General features: G+C 43.9%; 1 protein-coding gene across 1 annotated transcript in view; it reads left to right on the top strand.

The window, feature by feature from the left end:
• LOC135095299 (serine/threonine-protein phosphatase 6 regulatory ankyrin repeat subunit C-like) overlaps nucleotides 1-10000 on the top strand; it is a 61692-nt gene that overhangs the window by 3898 nt on the left and 47794 nt on the right. The gene's annotated exons all lie outside the window — the stretch shown is intronic.

The following is a 10000-nucleotide window of genomic DNA, read 5'->3' as shown; positions in this document are numbered from 1 at the left end:
AGTTTGGATGTCTATGAAAAGACATGGAAAAGTGCAGGGAATGGAAGTGCAGCATGGAAGTGGATAGGACAAGATGTTTGGTTTAGAAAATCATTGATAAATAATAGGAAGAGAGAGGGTGAGAGTACAAAACCCTGAGGAACACTACTGTTAATAGATTTAGGAGATGACCGTCTACCACAGCAGCAATACAACGGTCAGAAAGGAAAACTTTAGATGAAGTTATAGAGAGAAGGATAGAAGCCGTAGGAAGGTAGTTTAGAAATCAAAGCTTTGTGCCAGATACATCCAAGGCAACAGCCAAATTTTCACCAAAATCTCTCAAAGAGGCATGACCAAGACTCAGAAAGGAAAGCCAGAAGATCACCAGTAGAGCGGCCCTTAATGGAACCAATAGTGGTGATTAGATAGAAGGTTGTGAAGTGATAGATGTTTTAAGAATCTTCCTGTTGAAGATAGATTAAAAAACTTTAGACGAACAGGAAATTAAAAGCAATAGGACGGTAGTTTTGAAGGATTAAAACAATCACCATTGTTAGAAAACAGGCTGAATGTAGGCAAACTTCCAGCAAAAAGGAATGGTTGATGTTGACAGACAGAGTTGAAAAAGTTTGACTAGGCAAGGTGTAAGCATGGAACAATAGGAGGGATTCCTTCAGGTCCATAAGCCTTCCGAGGGTTTAGGCCAGCGAGGGCATGGAAAAACATCATTGTGTAGAATTTTCAATAGGGTAGCATGAAATAGTCAGAGGGTGGAGGAGAGTTACGAACAAGCCCTGGAGACAATTTTGGCTAGGTGCCAGAAGTCACGAGGGAGTTAAATCTTGAAAGATTTTGACACTTTCTATTAATGAAGGAGTGTTTGGCTAGTTGGAGAACAGACCTTGGCATGGTTCCAAGCAGAAATATAAAGTGCATGAGATTCTGGTGATGGAAGGCTAAAGTACCTTTTGTGGGCCACCTTTCTATCATGTATAGCACGAGAACATGCTGCGTTAAACCAAGGTTTGGAAGGATTTAGGTGGAGAAAAAGAATGAAGGAAATGTACACCTCCGTGCCAGAACACTATCACCTCTGTTATGCGTTTCAGCACACAAAGACGGGTCTCTGTCCATGGAAGCAGTAGTCATTCCAAGAAAAATCAACAAAATACCTCCTCAGGTCCCCCCCCAACTAGCAGAGGCAAAAACGCCAGTGGCACCTCCGCTTAGGGGGATGCTGAGGAGAGATTGGAGTGATAGGAAGAAGATATGAAAATTGTGATTGGAAGAGGTCCAATGGAGGAAGAGAGGGTAACAGCATAAGCAGAAGGATTAGAGGTCAGGAAAAGGTCAAGAATGTTGGGCGTATCTCCAAGACGGTCAGGAATATGAGTAGGGTGTTGCACCAATTGCTCTAGGTCGTGGAGGATAGCAAAGCTGAAGGCTAGTTCACCAGTGAAGGAAGATGTCACGTGTGTTTTTCTAACTGAACATTAATTGTGCTGATTGAATATTAGTTGTGTTTATGAACCTGGTATTGTCTTTGTTCGTGCATGCTGATTGCGTTGATCAATGAATATGTTGAAGAGACATAAAGTGATACCAAGTTAATTTTAAACGAATTGAGGATGAATGCCAGTGGGAAATTTTGACTTGTAAGACATGTAAATAATTAGTAGTTACCAATTAAAATATGAAAATGTTTGTGAGTTTTCCAGTAGCTTTTATGTACCCATATCCATACAGTATCTTGGACCACGACAGTGTGGTGTGTGCTGTGCTTGCTGGACTGTGTAATCCCATCCACTATTGGTGGCTGTTGATGTGGTGTGTGATGTGCTTGTTGGCCCTGTGTAATCCCAAACAGTGTTGCTGCTGGGTGACTGGCTGGTGTGTGGTGTGCAGTGTAGTGTGGTGTGTGATGCACTTGTTGGCTTGTGTTATCCTGTACACTGCTGCTGGGTGACTGGCTGGTGTGTGGTGTGCAGTGTGATGTGCTTGTTGGCCTGTGTAATCCCAAAACAGTGTTGCTGCTGGGTGACTGGCTGGTGTGTGGTGTGCAGTGTAGTGTGGTGTGTGATGCACTTGGTTGGCTTGTGTTATCCTGTACACTGCTGCTGGGTGACTGGCTGGTGTGTGGTGTGCAGTGTGATGTGGTTGTTGGCCTGGTGTAATCCTCTACACTGCTGCTGGCTGACTAGTGTGTGGTATAGTGTTTGGTGACGTGGTGATTTTTTTTTTTTTTTTTTATGTAGTAGAGACACTGGCTAAGGACAAACAAAAATTAAAAAAAAAAAAAAAAAAAAACTCACTAAGATGCCAGTTACCGAATAGGGTCCGAAGTCTTAGTAAAAAAAATTGAAGGATAAGTGTCTTGAAACCTCCCTCTTGAAGGAATTCAAGTCATAGGAAGGTGGAAATACAGAAGCAGGCAGGGAGTTTCAGTCTACCAGAGAAAGGGATGAATGATTGAGAATACTGGTTAACTCTTGCATTAGAGAGGTGGACAGAATAAGGGTGAGAGAAAGAAGAAAGTCTTGTGCAGCGAGGCCGCGGAAGGAGGGGAGGCATGCAGTTAGCATGAACAGAAGAGCAGTTAGCATGAAAATAGCGGTATAAGACAGCTAGAGATGCAACATTGCGGCGATGACAGAGAGGCTGAAGAAAGTTAGTTGAGGAGAGAAGTTGATGAGACGAAAAGGTTTTGATTTCACCCTGTCTAAAAAAGCGGTATGAGTGGAGCCCCCCGCAGACATGTGAAGCATACTCCATACATGGACGGATAAGGGCCCTTGTACAGTCAACAGCTGGGGAGGTGAGAAAAACTAGCGGAGACGTCTCAGTGTGGTGTGGTTTGTGCATTACATTGTGGTGTTGTGTGATGTTGTGCAGTGTGGTGTGGTGTGGTGTGATGTGGTGAGGCGTGGTGTACTGTAGTGTGATGTGATGTGGCGTGACACAGTGTGGTGTGGTGTGGTGTTGTGTGGTGTGGTGTGGTGTGGTGTGGTGTGGTGTGGTCTGGTGTGGTGTGTTGGTGAAGTGTAGTGTGCTGCAGTGCAGTGTGGTGTGGTAAAGTGTGATTTGGTGTGGTGTGGGATGGTGTAGTGTGATGGAATGTGGTGTGGTGTGACGCAGGGTGGTGTGGTGTGGTGCAGTGTGGTGCATTGTGGTGTGCTGTGATGCAGTGTGGTATGGCGTGGTGTGATACAGTGTTGTGTGGTGCAGAGTGAAGCAGTGTTGTGTGGTGTGGTGCATTGTGGTGTGGTGTGTTGTGGAAGGGCATGGAGTGGTGTGAGGCAGTGTGGTGTAGATAAGTGTGGTGGAGAGTGATGTGGTGTTGCGTGATATAGTGTGGTACAGAGTGATGTGGTGTTGTGGCTGTGGTGTGGTTACAATGTGGTGTAGTGTGATATGGTACAGTGTGGTTTGGTGCATTATGGTGTGGTGTGATCCAGTGTAGTGTGTAGTTCCTCCTCCTTTTCTGTTACCTTTCTTGGTTTTCTGTTAATGAAGGGCAGCTAACATTTGCTTATTGAATGAAAAAAACGAAAAAAAAAATTTAACGAAAAATAAAGAGAGATGTTATGTCCGGAAATAACGCGCGCGCTTGTGTGTGTGTGTGTGTGTGTGTGTGTGTGTGTGTGTGTGTGTGTGTGTGTGTGAACAGAATTTCAGTGCAAGTAAAAAAAAAATCGCCTCCATCTCTGCAGCTTTGCCTGAGCTTCCTCCTCCTTCCCCTCCCTTGTCATTCTAATTCAGCAGTGCAAGGACCCAAAGATTTCATTCTTTTCAGGTTATGGTTATGAGTATATCGCTGGCAACTTACACCACATCCTCTCTCTCTCTCTCTCTCTCTCTCTCCTCTCTCTCCTCTCTCTCTCTCTCTCTCTCTCTCTCTCTCTCTCTCTCTCCTCTCTCTCTCTCTCTCTCTCTCTCATTGCATCTTTTATTCTTATTTGTCTGTTCACTTATATATTTAATAATGTTTTCCATATTTATTATCTTTATTATACCTTACAACACACACACACACACACACACACACACACACACACACACACACACACACACACACACACACACACACACACACACACACATACAGAGTTTTCCTGTTATGCAGTGACTCAAGCAGTAGGTTGAAAGAGTTGATACACGTAGTTTCGTAGAGCACTCTCATGTGAGTGTGTGTGGTGTCACATGAGGGAAGCAGGTGTGCTGTAGGCTGACAGCCGTTTTGGGTAAGTAGAGAGAGAGAGAGAAGAGAGAGGAGAGAGAGAGAGAGAGAGAGAGAGAGAGGAGAGAGAGAGAGAGAGAGAGAGAGAGAGAGAGAGAGAGAGAGAGAGAGAGAGAGAGAGAGAGAGAGAGAGAGAGAGAAGGAGAGAGAGAGAGAAGAGAGAGAGAGAGAGAGAGAGAGGAGAGAGAGAGAGAGAGAGAGAGAGAGAGAGAGAGAGAGAGAATGTGTAAGGGATTAAGAGATTAATACAGAGACAGACTAGTTGCGGAGATGTGAATAGGTGATGATGTTCTGAGCGAGCCCCGTTATGGCACGGGCGTGGGCGAGATGATGTGCATGGGCGGAGAAAGTGGCAGGAGTGTGGCAATGGGCGCGGCTGTGGCAGAGGCAGGGGATGGGTAGGAGCGAAGTCCTTCCCTCCCCGGCCCGTTAGTCAAGGCCCAGTGTTGCCAAATCTACCGATAAACATGAAAATCTACTGGATATTTGATGAATCTACCGATATACCGAATGATTTCGAAAATAAGGTCAAATATATTGGATTTTCGATCAGACCTACCGAGAAATCTACTGATATTCAGCGTCATGAGAGAGAGAGAGAGAGAGAGATGAGAGAGAGAGAGAGAGAGAGAGAAGAGAGAGAGAGAGAGAGAGAGAGAGAGATGTGGGGGGTGGTGGAGTGCGGGGGTGTCGTGACTAACTGAACGTGTCTTGTTCATGTGCCGATTCTAGCCTGACGAACAACAACAAACCGGTTTGTTGTTGTCACTGGCTCGGCCTCGGTCAGTACATGTGTCTCAGTGTCTGCAGGCTGCACCGTTCCTAAACACCTAAGCCTACTCCCACGCACCTGTAAGTCTTTAGATAATATATTTCATCCGTTTTGAAATTTAATTTTTGTATTGATTTAAAAATAGAGCCTCAAATATTAGCGGGCTGCATCGTTTGTGAAGGAAGGTAGGTGGTGCGTGTGTTACTTTTTTTTTTTTTTAATGTAGTTGGGACACTGGCCGAGAACGACAAAAATCCAATAAAAAAATAAATAAATAAATAAATAAAAGCCCAGTGATGTATCAGTCCCAGAAAAGGGTAGAAAGTGGTAGACAAAAATTGAAGGATAAGTGTCTTGAAACCTCCCCACTTGAATGAATTTAAGTCATAGGAAGGTGGAAATACAGAAGGAGGCAGGGAGTAGAGAGAGGGATAAATGATTGAGAATACTGGTTAACTCTTGCATTAGAGAGATGGACAGAATAGGGGTGAGAGAAAGAAGAATGTCTTGTGCAGCGAGGCCGTGGGAGAAGGGGAGGCATGCAGTTAGCAAGATCAGAAGAGCAGTTAGCATGGAAAAAGCGGAAGAAGACAGCTAGAGATGCAACACTGCGGCGATGAGAGGGAGGCTGAAGACAGTCACTGAGAGGAGAGGAGTTGATGAGACGAAATAATTTTGATTCCACCCTGTCTAGAAGTGCGGTATGAGTGGAACGCTCTGCCTCAGAGAAGTAAAGCATACTCCATACATGGACGGATAAGGCCCTTGTACAGAGTTAGCATCTGAGGGTGGGGGAGAAAAAACTGGCGGAGACGTCTCAGAACACCTAATTTTATAGATGATGTTTTAACTAGAGATGAGATGTGAAGTTTCCAGTTCAGATCATAAATAAAAGACAGACCGAGGATGTTCAGTGTAGAAGAGGAGGGCAGTTGAGTGTCATTGAAGAAGAGGAGATAGTGTTGTCTGGAAGGTTGTGTCAAGTTGATAGATGGAGGAATTGAGTTTTTGAGGCACTGAACAATACCAAGTTTGCTCAGGCCCTATTACAAATTTTATAAAGATCAGATGTCAGGCATTCTGTGGCTTTCCTGAGTGAAATGTTTACTTCCTGAAAGGTTGGACGTCTATGAAAAGACAATGGAAAAGTGCAGGATGGTATGTATCATCAGCGTAGGAGTGGATAGGACAAGAAGTTTGGTTTAGATCCCTAATGAATAATAAGAAGAGAGTGGGTGACAGGACAGAACCCTGAGGAACACCACTGTTAATAGATTTAGGAGAATAACAGTAACCGTCTACCACAGCAGCAATAGAACTGTCAGAAAGGAAACTTGGGATGAGGTTACAAAGAGGATAAAAGCCATAGGAGAGTAGTTTGGAAATCAAAGCATTGTGCCAGACTCTATCAAAAGCTTCTTATATGTACAAGGGCAACAGGAAAAGTTTCACCAAAATCTGTAAAAGAGGATGATGACAGAGACTCAGTAAGGAAAGCCAGAAGATCATCAGTAGAGCGGCCTTGACGGAACCCATACTGGCTATCAGATAGAAGGTTGTGAAGTAACAGATGTTTAAAAATCTTCCTGTTGAGGATATATTAAAAAAAAAAATTAGATAGACAGGAAATTAAAGCAATAGGATGGTAGTTTGAGGGATTAGAACGGTCACCATTTTTATGAACAGGCTGAATGTAGGCAAACTTCCAGCAAGAAGGAAAGGTAGATGTTGACAGACAGAGATGAAAGAGTTTGACTAGGGAAGGTGCAAGCACAGATGCACAGTTTCGGAGAACAATAGGAGGGACCCCCATTAGGTCCATAAGCCTTCCGATGGGTTAGGCTAGCAAGGGTATGGAAAACATCATTGCAAAGAATTTTAATAGGTAGCAAAAAGTAGTCAGAGGGTGGAGGAGAGGAAGGAGCAAGTCCAGAATCGTCCAAGGTAGAGTTTTTAGCAAAGGTTTGAGGGAAGAGTTCAGCTTTAGAGATTGATGTGATAACAGTGGTGCCATCTGGTTGAAATAAAGGAGGGAAAGAAGAAGAAGAAGCAAAGTTATTAGGGATATTTTTGGTTTCATGCCAGAAGTCACGAGGGGAGTTAGATCTTGAAAGATTTTGACACTTTCTGTTAATGAAGGAGTTTTTAGTTAGTTGGAGAACAGACTTGGCATGGTTCCATACAAAGTTATAAAGTGCATGAGATTCTGGTGATGAAAGGCTTAAGTACCTTTTATGAACCACCTCTCTATCATGTATAGCACGAGAACAAGCTTTGGTGAACCAAGGTTTGGAAGGTCGAGGAAAAGAGTGAGGAATTTATGCCTCCATGCCAGACACTATCACCTCTGTTATGCGCTCAGCACACAAAGACGGGTCTCCGACACGGAAGCAGTAGTCATTCCAAGGAAAATCAGCAAAATTCCTCTTCAGGTCGCCCCAACTAACATAAGCAAATCGCCAGCGGCACCTCCGCATATGGGGATCCTGAGGAGGGATTGGAGCGATAAGAAGATATGAAATTGTGATCGGAGGAGCCCAATGGGAGAAGAAAGGGTGACAGCATAAGCAGAAAGATTAGAGGTCAAGAAAAGATCAAGAATGTTGGGGTGTATCTCCAAGACAGTCAGGAATACAAATAGGGTGTTGCACCAATTGCTCTAGGTCATGGAGGATAGCAAAGTTGTAGGCTAGTTCACCAGGATGGTCAGTGAAGGGAGAGGAAAGCCAAAGCTGGTGGTGAACATTGAAGTCTCCAAGAATGGAGATCTCTGCAAAAGGGAAGAGGGTCATAATGTGTTCCACTTTGGAAGTTAAGTAGTCAAAGAATTTCTTATAGTCAGAGGAGTTAGGTCAGAGATATACAGCATCAACAAATTTAGTTTGAGAGTGACTCTGTAGTCGTAGCCAGGTGTTGGAAAACTCGGAAGGTTCAAGAGCGTGAGCACAAGAGCAGGTTAAGTCATTGCGCACATTAACGCTACATCCAGCTTTGGATCGAAAATGAGGATAGAGAAAGTAGGAGGGAACAGAAAAGGGGCTACTGTCAATTGTGTCAGACACCTGAGTTCCAGTGATGAAAAGAAGATGAGGTTTAGAAGAGGAGAGGTGGTGTTCTACAGATTGAAAATTAGATCTTAGACCGCGATTGTTGCAGAAGTTAATGAAGAAAAAGTTGAAGGGGGGGGGTGTCAAGACACTTAAGGTCGTTGTCAGAAGGGCAGTCCGACCTGGGGGACATTTGTGGTCACCTCCTCAGATGGGGACTCCGAGGCTGGTGTAGGAGTCGCCATGATAATTTTGAAATTTTGAGTGAAGGGTGTGTGTGTTATTAGGTGCTTGTAGTTTTGTGTGGAGGAAGAGAGTTGTCTTTAGAGGGCAGGCTGTGACTGCCCCCTTGTGTTGTGAGACACAAAGGGAAACGTTCAGTGAGGTCACAGCTGGGCTTAGTGATAAGTTCACAGCACAACCCTGAACAGTGCTGCACACCTCACTGGGAGTAATTATCGTTTCGGCAGGTGCTTACTGCCTCCTCCTGTGTTACTGCCTCCTCCTCTGTATGTGTGTGTGTGTGTGTGTGTGTGTGTGTGTGTCCATGTCTTTGTGTATGTGTGTGTGCGTTTGTCCATGTTGATTTGTGTGTGTGTGTGTGTGTGTGTGTGTGTGTGTGTGTGTGATTCATGTATGGTCGTCTGCTGATCTTCCAGCCAGCCATTCCGCTACAGAAGGAGCTCAGAGTTCATAGTGGCAGATCTTTTGGGTAGGACTGAGACCACTGACACACCACTCACACCAGAACAGCGAGGTTACAGGCCCTCAGGTTACATCCCATACCTACTTGCTGCTAAGTGAATAGGGGCTACACATTAAGAGGTTCGCCCATTTGCCTCGGCGCGCCCGGGATTCGAACCCAGGCCTTCTTGGTTGTTAGCCGAGCGTGCTAACCTCTACACAACACGGTGTGTGTGTGTGTGTGTGTGTGTGTGTGTGTGTGTGTGTTTGATTTTTTTTTTTTTTTTATGTAGGAGGAACACTGGCCAAGGATAACAAAAATCAAATAAAAAAAAAAGCCCACTGAGATGCCAGTCCCCAAAAATGGTCCAAAGCGGTAGTAAAAAAAATTGGTGGAGAAGTGTCTTGAAACCTCCCTCTTGAAGGAATTCAGGTCATAGGAAGGTGGAAATGCAAAAACAAGTAAGGAGCTCCAGAGTTTACCAGAGAAAGGGATGAATGATTGAGAATACTAGTTAACTCTTGCATTAGAGAGGTAGACAGAATAAGGGGTGAGAAAAAGAAGAAAGTTTTGTGCAGCGAGGCTGCGGGAGGAGGGGAGGCATGCAGTTAGCAAGATCAGAAGAGCAGTTAGCATGAAAATAGCGGTAGAAGACAGCTAGAGATGCAGCATTGCGGAGATGAGAGAGAGGCTGAAGACAGTCAGTTAGAGAAGAGGAGTTGATGAGACGAAAAGCTTTTGATTCCACCCTGTCTAGAAGAGCAGTATGAGTGGAACCCCCCCCAGACACGTGAAGCATACTCCATACATGGACGGATAAGGACATTGTACAAAATACTTGAAAAAGCAATAGCAAAGAGACTGACTGCATTAATAGAATCTTTCAACCTGCTTTTCAAGCAATCAGTTTGGATTCCGCAAAAAATAAATCCACAGAAACAGCAATACTGAAGTTTACAAGTGAAATATACAAGAATATGGAGAGAAAGAACCATGTAGTAGGGGTTTTCTTGATCTGAGTAAAGCATTTCACTCTATTGATCATAACATATTATTAGACAAGCTAGAAAACATTGGAGTTAGAGGATTACCACTAAAATTGTTTGCTAGTTACCTGTCAGGTAGGAAACAGTCTGTATTTTGTAACAATTATATGTCAAATAAAAAAAAACAAACTATTATTAAGGTGTGCCACAAGGTTCTATATTAGGTCCTATATTATTTCTGATATACATCAATGATAAATGTAATGTTAGTGATATGCTTAGTTACGTTCT

Source organism: Scylla paramamosain, chromosome 48 (assembly GCF_035594125.1).
Source record: "Scylla paramamosain isolate STU-SP2022 chromosome 48, ASM3559412v1, whole genome shotgun sequence".
Lineage (NCBI taxonomy): Eukaryota > Metazoa > Arthropoda > Malacostraca > Decapoda > Portunidae > Scylla > Scylla paramamosain.
This window is presented reverse-complemented; position numbering and strand designations above follow the sequence as displayed.